The sequence below is a fragment of the Idiotropiscis lumnitzeri genome, chromosome 12, assembly GCF_059441095.1.
Source record: "Idiotropiscis lumnitzeri isolate Australia: NSW breed Sydney's pygmy pipehorse chromosome 12, RoL_Ilum_1.0, whole genome shotgun sequence".
Taxonomy (NCBI): Eukaryota; Metazoa; Chordata; class Actinopteri; order Syngnathiformes; family Syngnathidae; genus Idiotropiscis; species Idiotropiscis lumnitzeri.
Window position 1 is genome coordinate 2,123,292 of NC_142402.1, and position 10,477 is coordinate 2,133,768.

The 10,477-nt window shown below is 43.9% G+C and overlaps 1 long non-coding RNA gene across 1 annotated transcript; it reads left to right on the top strand.

The window, feature by feature from the left end:
• Positions 1-1,576: 1,576 nt before the first annotated feature.
• Positions 1,577-9,042, top strand: LOC148325164 (uncharacterized). Its single transcript, XR_015846103.1, has 4 exons — positions 1,577-1,727; positions 3,278-3,336; positions 3,421-3,568; positions 8,869-9,042. It is a non-coding gene; the product is annotated as an uncharacterized LOC148325164 (long non-coding RNA).
• Positions 9,043-10,477: the final 1,435 nt, after the last annotated feature.

The following is a 10,477-nucleotide window of genomic DNA, read 5'->3' on the forward strand; positions in this document are numbered from 1 at the left end:
TACTGTTTATAAAGTTTAGTCTTCTTTTGAATAGACTGTAGAATTTCTTTTGTAATCCAGGGATTTTTTATTTCATTTTGTTTTATTATCCTTTGTGGAATAGTTTCATTAATAGAAGCTCTTATTTTATGAGTTAGGTAGTCAAATGCCTTGTTTGGATCATTAGAACAATAAATAGCATCCCAGTTTTTTGTTTGGAGATGTTGAGTTAGGTTTTTAAGGGTTTTGTCAGTTAGAATCTGGACTTTTCTCTTAGTACATGGGACAAATGGCCTTTTGGTCCAGTTCATAAAAAACACTATGGGATAATGATCTGTTATATCTGAATATAATACACCAGATTTACCTCCAGAGTTTTGTTTATTGGTAATAATGTTGTCAATAATGGACCCACTTTTCTCTGTAACTCGTGTATATTTATCAATAGTTGCATAAAAGTATGAGGAGAAGAGAATATTTTGAAAGTCCATTCCTATTGTATCCCTATTTGATATGTTGATATTAAAGTCTCCCATAATAATGCAGTTTTTATTTGTCTGATTTAGAAGATGGAGAAGACTTTCAAAGTGAGCTCTAAATGAACCATAGTCAGAATTGGGTGGCCTGTATATTGCTCCGATAATGAGACTTTTCCCCTTTGCCATTTTTATTTCGAGAAATAATGAATCAGAGTAACCATCATCAATAGTCATTTCGCACTTTTACTAAGTAATTTGAATTTACATAAAGGCAAACCCCCCCACCTATTTTACCAATTCTATTCTTGTAGTGCAATATGTATCCATCCAAGTTATAAATATCTATATATGTTTGGTCATTCATCCAAGTTTCGCTACATGCAATAACATCAAAATTTGTGGCTGTACTGGCAAGCAACGAAATCAGCTCATCATGTTGTTTTTTAAGACTTCGTATATTTAGGTGCATGACTGAAAATGAAAAATCATTTTGTTTTAGATCTTCAGGGTTATAGTATTCACAGGTACAATTTAGAGTGTCATGATGATACTGTTCAAATTTATCATACTCTCTACTCAATTAATCCCATATCTTTTTATATATACATATATATATATATACATACACACACATATACATATATATATATACATACATACATACACATACATATATATTTTAACTTATACAGAACATTAATTGAGCCTAGCACCTTACTAATGTTTATTTGATCACCATGTGAATTAAGATAAGAATATAAAATAAAATTACACAAAACATAACCTCGAACTACCACTCAAGCTTAGTTGTTGTCATACTCTCCATATATTGTGTCGCCATATAACAAGGAAAGTTAAGCCCATATTATACAATATCACAGTTCAATCAGTTCTGAGGGGCAAATGAGTACTCAACACCGGTGACAATATTCACAGAGACATAGGCTACTCTACCAGTTTACGGGATGGTTAAGAGGAAAGCTTCAGCCTCGTTCGGATCCTTAAATGTTTTCAGTACTCCATTTGTTTTGAAGGACAGGATCGCAGGATATGCCATTCTGAAGCGAGTATTTTTTTTGATGAGCTTCGCGCACACGGTATTGAAGGCTCGCCTCGCAGCCCGGACATCAGGTGGAATGTCACGGGTAATTCGCACTGGTCGCCCCTCATGCTGAAGATTCCCAAGGCGTTTCACAGCCGCAAACACAATGGAGACGTCTCGAGAGCGCTGAAGTTTCACCACAACGGGGCGTGGACGACCAACACCAGGTATTCCAAAAGACCGATGGGCACTCTCGATGGCCACAGACGCGACAGGTAGCTGCAGTAGATTGGGAATAAACCCCTCGAAAAATTCGAGCGGGTCTCCCCCTTCAATAGACTCATTTAGGTTTAGCAGCCTGATGTTCTTCTGTCTTTGTCGACCTTCCAGGTCAGTTACTTTGGCCCGGAGATCCTTGTTAGTTTTCTCCAAAGCATCGATTTGCTTTTTTATCGGAACCATATCGTCCTCAAAGCGAGAAACGCGTGTTTCAGCCTCCATTTGGCGTGCAACAAGTGCCGCTGTAGTGGCAACAGCATCGTCAATGCGCTTCACCATGTCATCCATTTTCGCTTCGAGCTTCCCCATTGTCTCATTCACAGATTTTAGAATACTCTGTCCTTGCTCGGCCACAGCCGCTGAGATACTTTTAAGCAAAGTCTCCGTTATTGGAACAGCGGTAGTTGAGGGACTAGCATGAGCATTTGCACCGTCGTTGCAAAAGTTGGGACAGGCGTTAAGATGAGGCGTGGCATTGCACAATTCTGCTGCATCGCGGTCCTTGTTTGATTGCTTTAGTTGTTTTGATGGCATTGTGAGGAAAGTCTTTAGTTAGCTGCTTGGAGTTTAGGCTTCGGTGCGGTGGGTTGGCGATTTAATGGCTTGAGGCAAAGTTTTGAGTGGAGAGAGTTACTGCAGTCTTACTCACGCGCCGCCATGTTAACAAAGTTCTCTGAACAACTAGTAATCAGACATTGAATGTACAGTATATTCTTTGTTCCTATTTCAAGGAATAGGAAAGAAAAGTAATGGTAAAAGTAATTAATGTAAAACTATTTTTCATTATGTACAAATTCACCACATATAAAATAATCATTATACCATGCCCCAACCTCTGTCCTGAACGGCCACTATTATGCCCATTTTACACCTCACTCTGCTGATTCAAATGATCAGAACCATTTTTAGACTTCTTCTGAGCTTGCTGATGAGCTAATCATAAGAATTGTGTTGCGTGTTGCAACAGGGAGAAAGAGAGAAAACATACAGGACAGCAGCCCTTGAGTACCAAAGCTGGACATGCCTGATTTAATCTAAAAGACACTAATAATCTAAATATGATGTATTTGGCTTTTGAGTGAGATTTCAGAACGCCCCTGAAAATGCATTCAGACCTTTACATGTGGTGTTAAAAAAGAAGTCAACCCAAATATATTTTTGTTAAAAATGTGGTCCCAGCAGGCCCACTTGTTGAAAGGCATTCTGATTGTGGATCTAAGTATAGCAGAAAAATCTACCCATCATTTTTGTCTTTTTTTTCCCCTTAACTTTTTGAGAAAATTATGCACAACAAAATTACAACATTGTCCGACATTGATTTCCAGCATCAATCCTACCCTTATTATAATTTTTTCATCGGATGCAATTCATTTTGGAAAAAAATCCAATTCTAATGTGCAAGTGACCCAACGTGCCAGTTGCCCAACGTTGCCTGGGCGGCGAGGGCCCTTAATAGCTGCTTGCAGCGCGAGTTTCTTTTCTATTTTGTCCACTTTAGATGCGTTTAATTCGGATGGTTCATCTGCATGGGTCCATGCGCATTGTGACCATAAAAAAGTAAGTTAAGTACACCGTTTATACTTGTTCCTGTTTTTGCACTTCAATCATACACACTGAATATGTATTTTTAATCTATTGCAGAATGAAGTGGAAGTGGAAGTGGCCATGCGGCGGGAGGCCAACCAGGTCACTTTAAAAATCGGGTGCACCTACGAGTTTGAACCACCTGACTCCATGCATTAATGATTTTGGCCTGACTCTCCACACGACTCAGTACTCACAAGTCACGGTGAGTAAATAAATGGCTCTATGTCAATGGTACTCCCTTTTTAATATCAACCCAGATCACGTGTTACCAATCCATTTTGATACTTTTATCTTTTTTCTCTTGTGTTTTTATCAACAACAAAAAAATAAGAGCTGGATGAGGCCCTTTTCAAAATGATTGTGAAAGATACACAGGCCTTTAGTGTAGTGGATGATGTTGGGTTCCGGACATCTGTGTCCAAACTGGATCCAAGTTGTGTTCTCCCTACACGGCTGCTATGTATGGCTCCATGATGACAGGTGGAGGAATTGTATTTGTAGTCCGAGGTGTAGAGTGTGAACAGGAAGGGAGCCAGAACAGTTCCCTGCGGCGCTTCCATGCTGCAGAGAAGCACGTCAGACACACAGTCCTGTGTTCTCACGTACTGTGGCCGGTTTGTGAGGTAGTCGTGGATCTATGTGATGAGGTGGTGGGCCACTCCCGCCTGCTCCAGCTTGTCTCCCAATAGGGTGGGATGGATGGTGTTGAAAGCACTGGGGAAAGAAAAGAACATGATCCTCACCGTGCCCCCCGCCTTCTCCAGGTGGGAGAGTGAAGTGTGGAGCAGGTAGATGATGGCATCATCCACACTGATGCCAGGCTGGTTTGCGAACTGGAGGGGGTCCATTGAGGAGCTGACCAGGGGGCGCAGATGGACAAGGACCAGTCTCTTCAGAGTCTTCATCAGATGAGACGTCAGCGCCACTGGTCTGAAGTTGTTGAGCTCCTTTGGATGGGGGGTCTTTGGAACCGGAATCAGGCAGGATGTTTTCTACAGCTGGGGGACTCTGCCCAGCTTCAGGCTCAGGTTGAACATATGCTGGAAGATTCCACACAGCTGGTCTGCGCAGGATTTGAGGAGCTGGAAGATAATCCCATCTGGACCTGCTGCCTTCCTCGCCTTCATCTTCCTCAGCTGGTTCTTCACCTGAGATGTTGTGATGAACAAGGCTGAGCAGGAGGAAGTGGTGGTTGTCTGATGTGGCTGGGAACTGGAGCCTGTGGAGAGAGAGAGGGGAGATAGAGGGGGAGAGAGGGTCTCGTTCGGAGCGGCAGGAGGGGTTGGTGGCAGCTGCAGCAGGGGAGACTGAGCGGGGGCAGGCATTTGATCAAGCCTATTGAAAAATAGGTTCAACTCATTTGCCCACTGAAGGCCCCCCCCCTTCTGGGTCTTACCTGGTTGTCCGTGGCCTGAGATGGTCTTCAGGCCCCTCCAGACATCCCTGGCATTGTTCCGCTGCAGTTGTTCCTCCATCCGCATCCTGTAGGACTTTTTCCCCTCTCTGATCCTCCTTCTCAGCTGACGTTGCACTCTCTTCAGCTCCTCCTTGTCATCTGACACGAAAGCCCTCTTTTTCTCCTTCAGGAGAGCTTTAATGTCCGGTGTGATCCAGGGTTTGTTTTTGGAGAAGCATCTTACTGTCCTGGTGGGAATGGTGTTCTCCATTCAGAAATTAATATAGTCTGTAATTGTGTCTCTTAGACCATTAATGTCCTCCCCGTGGGCTTCGCTGAATACCTCCCACACAGTTGTGTTGAAACAGTCCTTTAAGGCCTCCTCGGCTTCTCCAGACCATCTCTGAACTGTGCGTGTCACAGCTGGCTGCCTGCGGACCAGAGGTTTGTACACAGGCAGGAGAGCAACCAAGTTGTGGTCAGCTTTGCCCAGCGGGGGGAGGGGCAATGATGTGTACGCCTCCTTGGTGTTGGCATAGAAAAGGTCCAATATTTTATTCTCTGGTGTGGCAGGTTACATATTGTATGAATGAAGGCAGAGAGGAGGAAGGAGAAGCATGATTGAAGTCACCAGAGATAAGGAGCAGGGCATTTGGGTGCTGTGTTTGTAGCCTGCTCACAACTGCAGTCAGTACGTCACAGGCTGTCTCACTGTTAGCAGAGCATGCCACGTACGCTGCCACCGCGATCACGTGACTAAACTCTCGCTGTAAATAGTACGGATGGATGCTAACAGCTATCAGCTCAATGTCCCGACTGCAAAGTTGATCCTTAACAGTTATGTGCCCAGGGTTACACCATCTATCATTAACAAACACAGCCAGCCCTCCTACTTTCCTCTTACCGCTCTCTCCAGTGTCCTGTCCGCACGTAGGATTTGGAAGCCGTCCAATTCCACGACGGCGTCCGGCGTTAGCTCTGTTAGCCACGACTCTGTGAACATCAGCAAGCTAGTCTCCTGGAAATTCCTCTCGTGCCGGGTTAGCGCTGTTAGCTCGTCCATTTTATTGGGAAGGGATCTAACATTCCTCATAATAACGGACGGGAGGACGGGGTGGTATCGTCTCCTCCTTGCATGCCGTTTAGCCCCCGCACGACATCCCCGTCGCTTCCTCCTCAGCTCGTGGGGCATATCGGGTCTCACTCCGGGAGCCGGCGCGGGGTTAGCACGGAGTGCTAACAGCTGATCTCTTGTGTACACAATCGATCCGTAGCTCAGAGTTTCGACTCCGGACACGATCGCGCAAAAATCAGCCCCCAACAGCAGTAAAACCACCGCAAGTTGGATTTCCATTGCTGCGATGAGGTAAAAGAAAATAAAACAGGGTCAAGGGAAAAAACACACAAAAAAGGCTCACTAGTGAACCGCGCTGCTGTAAACAGGCCGAAACCGAAAAAAATATTTAACTGAGTTAAATTTTAAATTTTTTGGGATTAATCACATGAGTTAATGTTTTAATTTTGACAGCCCTAATATATGTCAAAATATTTTTTTTTTATGCCAGTCTATTAACCCCTCCTGATACTATTTTTGTCTTACTGCAGTAGAATTTTTAATATTTATTTATGTTGAATTTACTTGTGGTGGGGTAATGATATTTTTCAAAGGTGGGCCAAATTAAATGTAGTTTTAGATATCAGAAGTGAAAATAAAATAATAATAATTTACACAGCCTAAAAAAATCTCACTTTATTCCTTTTGAAGCAACTTTTGTCATTGACTTCGGCGGTTCGTAAATCTCTGAACATCACCCCAATCTTTAAACCCCTATGCCACAGAGGGCACACATTTCTGACTGTAGCAAAATTTCATCAAGTTCATCAAGGTTTGTTTAAGGTTCCAAATGTTTGCAAAACGTTCGCCTAATGCTTGCCAGCAGTTTTAGTGTTTTTTTTTTTCTTGCCACAAGACAGAATATGTTCAAAATACCCTTGCGATAAGAAAAGTACAGGTGTAAGTCTGGCAAATGTCTGGCGACTGTTTAGTTTAGTGATCACTAGGATTGACTGTCAGCTTGCGAATCAGTGCACTGGACAAGAACGGGGAGTGACGGTAAAAAAAACGGTAAAAATTGAAGCAATTTCTCAAGAATTTAATCAACTTCACCAATTTTCACATCTCCTCTTTGGACGTAATGGCTGGCTGGACAGAGTAGCATGAAGTAATCATTCACGAAAGACCGCCATTATTTGACACCGTCAAAGGCTACGTATTGACTATTTCAGATGGCATAGTGGGGTACTACTTCTCACGCATGCGCAGAAGGTCCAGAGTAGTTGGCGTCTCTATTGGGTTTTGCGGTGTGTGCTTGAGTCATTCTCCGGTCCGACGTGCCAACTTCAAGGGCGACACGACATTTGGTCACAACAGCCGAAGTCGGATTAGTGTGTCGAGGCTTTTACACACGTTCCATGAACGTGAAAAAAATAATAAAAGATCTATTACAAGATTTGGCATACTTTTTCACAGTGACGATTTGTTTGTAATTGGAAATAGAACCCTGTCTAAAATGGCCTCAAGAGGCACAAAGTCACTTTGTAAGGTGGGTTTGATGGTGAATATTCCTCCTGCATTTCCATCATGTGAAGCTTGGAAACCACGTGTCAAATTGGGGTTGTATAGCAATGCTAAGCTGCTAAGCCGAGCTGTCCTTCAGTCCATCTTCAGCTGTTGTAGTAGCCTTTTGGCAAGACTCTCCCACTTAGCTGTAAAGTGACCAACCTCATTCATCAATCGGCTAAAAAATAAAAAACAGATGGTCAAAAAAAATGAAGAAAAGTTCTAAATAGTGATCTTTACAAAAATTGACACACACATAGCTTACCTATAGTTAAGCATCTGGGTTTGCATATCTTGGATAGTCAGTCAGAATCTGACTCATGGTTGGTTGCTCATCTCCATGCATCCAGTGCATCCCAGCCGGTCTAGTGTCTACCATTGAGGCCCTTACTAGGTGTCAGGGTTCTGCATTGTGATTCAGCCAGTTACTTTTATCTGCAATTGTGGCTTCCAAAACATCTGGTGCTGAAATTTAAAAATGGACATTTACTGTTCTACCATAGATAAGTAATTTTCCAGCAGCAATATCAGAATGGATATCTAATTAGTGCAGCACAATATATCTGGAAAAAAAATATCAGTATTGGCCCATAGAATATGCATATCGCAAAGACATGCAATCATTTTCTTAAGGAATGATATGCTTTTATGTGAATCCGGCCAGTCAGATGCAAACTTAAATGTGCATCACCATCCAATAGTTGAACTTTATCTAGGGTAATTACAATTAATTCGCTAAGAACACGGTTATTTTAGTTAATGAAAACTAACGAAATTACTAAGACTAAAATTGAAAAAAAGTTTTTCCATCATGAAATAAAACAAATGAAAATGCTTTTGAAAAAAAAAAAACATGTTTTCTGCATGAGGAGAAGACCAGAGTAGCGGTCAACTGCCCCACAGGCAGCCATGGAGATTATTAAAACGGATAATTTCCAACAACACAGCTTGCGAGTTGGTCACACTGTTACAGACAAGTCAAGTCGAAATTGAACACTATACACAAGGACTTTCATGGTGAGCGTTGACTGGGCCAGAATTTATTTATTTAGTCATCCATCCATCAATTATCTGTACCGCTTCTCCTCGCAAGGGTTGCGCGGGGTGCTGGAGCCTATCCCAGCTATCTTCGGGCAGTAGGCGGAAGAGGTAGGTTTTCAGATTTAGTGAGATTTGTTAACAGACAAGCTAAAATTCTGGCGGTTCGGGTTTGGGAGGAGGGCCTGGCGGGTTCTGATTACTTGCAGGTTCGCGACCTTTCCAGCCAGGCACTCCTCCGTAGAAAGTGGGCGTCGGCTCCTGCGCACCTGCGGCTCGTCTGCAACAATCAAGAGCAGTATAAGATCCAGCCACGCCAGGAGCCAGACGCCGGATTATCTCGTCAACTCTCGTTGTACTGGTCCATGTCCCGACACGCTCCTCGTTCGCCTGACCCTGCGTTCCCCCGTGCCTGTCTGACCTCCGTGCTCTCTTGTTTCCCCTCCAGCCGACCCGAGCCTGTCTGGACCCGAGCTTCCCGCACCCGCTCCCGAGTTCCTGACCGGCGTTCGTCCCGCCAGCGCTCCCCTCTACACGCCGCGCACCGGCCTCTCCCGCGCCGCGCCCGCCGCGCCTCCGCCAGCCCACCAGCGTCTCCCGGTGCTCGCCGCTCCAACGCCTGCCCGACCATCCACGCTCCCGCAGCCGCGCTCCTGGCTCAGCTCGCCGCGCCTCCTCAACCTCTAATAAACCCTATTCCTACCATCTCTGTCGCTCTTGGGTCCTCCTTCCCTCACACTCGGTTCGACGAACCGCGACAAAAATAGCTTCAGAGCCGCTGTTTGGAGACATTAAAGATGTTGACAAGGACAAGCAGCATTCAAAACAAAACAAGACGTATAGACTGAAGGGCAGTGCATTTGCCACCAGTGTGGCACCTGCAACAGAAGAAAAGATTCCAAATGGTAATAAAGGCATCTTAAAGCAAAGAGTTGATGCGTTTAAGAGTCCGTGTGCGTATTGTGAGAAAAAACACTCACTTGCGGACTGTCGAAAAATAAGACAACTGCATCACAAGGAAAGAGTGGAGTTCCTTAAGGGAAAAGGACAGTGCTTTTCATGCTTGATTCAAGGTCATTTGAGTAAGGACTGTAAGAAACGACTTCAATGTGATGACTGTTCAAAAAGACATCCCAGCCTCCTTCACTATGTTAAAATAGAGGACGGAGCAGTTGAAAACAAATCCAATGATGACAATGACATTTCAGAAACTGAAATCCCCAGCCCTACTGCAATTACAAGTGGAACATGTGGTGCCACTGGGGCCGGTAATGGCAATAGAATTTTGGCTATTGTGCCAGTTCATGTTAAGTTCAAGAAAAACAAAGTAATAGACACATACGCCTTTTTGGACAATGGTAGTGACGCAACTTTCTGCTCAGAGACAACGTGGTGTAGAAGGAAAGAAGACCAGATTCCTTCTCCGCACGATGGGCCAGAAAAGGGTTGAGCCAAGTTACATTGTTTCAGGCTTGGAAGTTAGCAGTGTAAAAGAAAATGTGTACATTGATTTACCTGACACGTACACACACAAAGACATTCCGGTTTCGAAAGACAGCATCCCAAAGCAGACAGATTTGGAAAAGTGGCCTCATTTGAAAAAAGTTGATCTGCCAGCTATAGATGCAGATTTTGGACTTTTGATTGGAGCAAATACTCACAAGGCAATGGAACCCTGGGAAATCATTCACTGCGTAGATGATGGTCCCTATGCAGTCCGTACAATCCTCGGTTGGGTTGTCAATGGACCTTTAAATAGAACAGACTCTGAAAATGAACACAGTGCTTCTGTCAACCGCATCTCACTGTCAGACATTGAAACACTGTGCGTGAAACAGTTTAACCATGACTTTCCAGAAAAGATTTCTGAAGAGCAACAAGAGATGTCACAAGAGGATAAACACTTCATAGACTCAGTCAAGAACACTGTTAAAAAGGTTGAAGGTGTCAGGGATGTTTCTATCAAAACAAGCCTGAACAAATGAATCAACCAGCCAAGTTTGTCTGTCATTTACGCGCGGGGCAGCCCTCGAACTCCGAGGCGAAGCCAGCGTGTT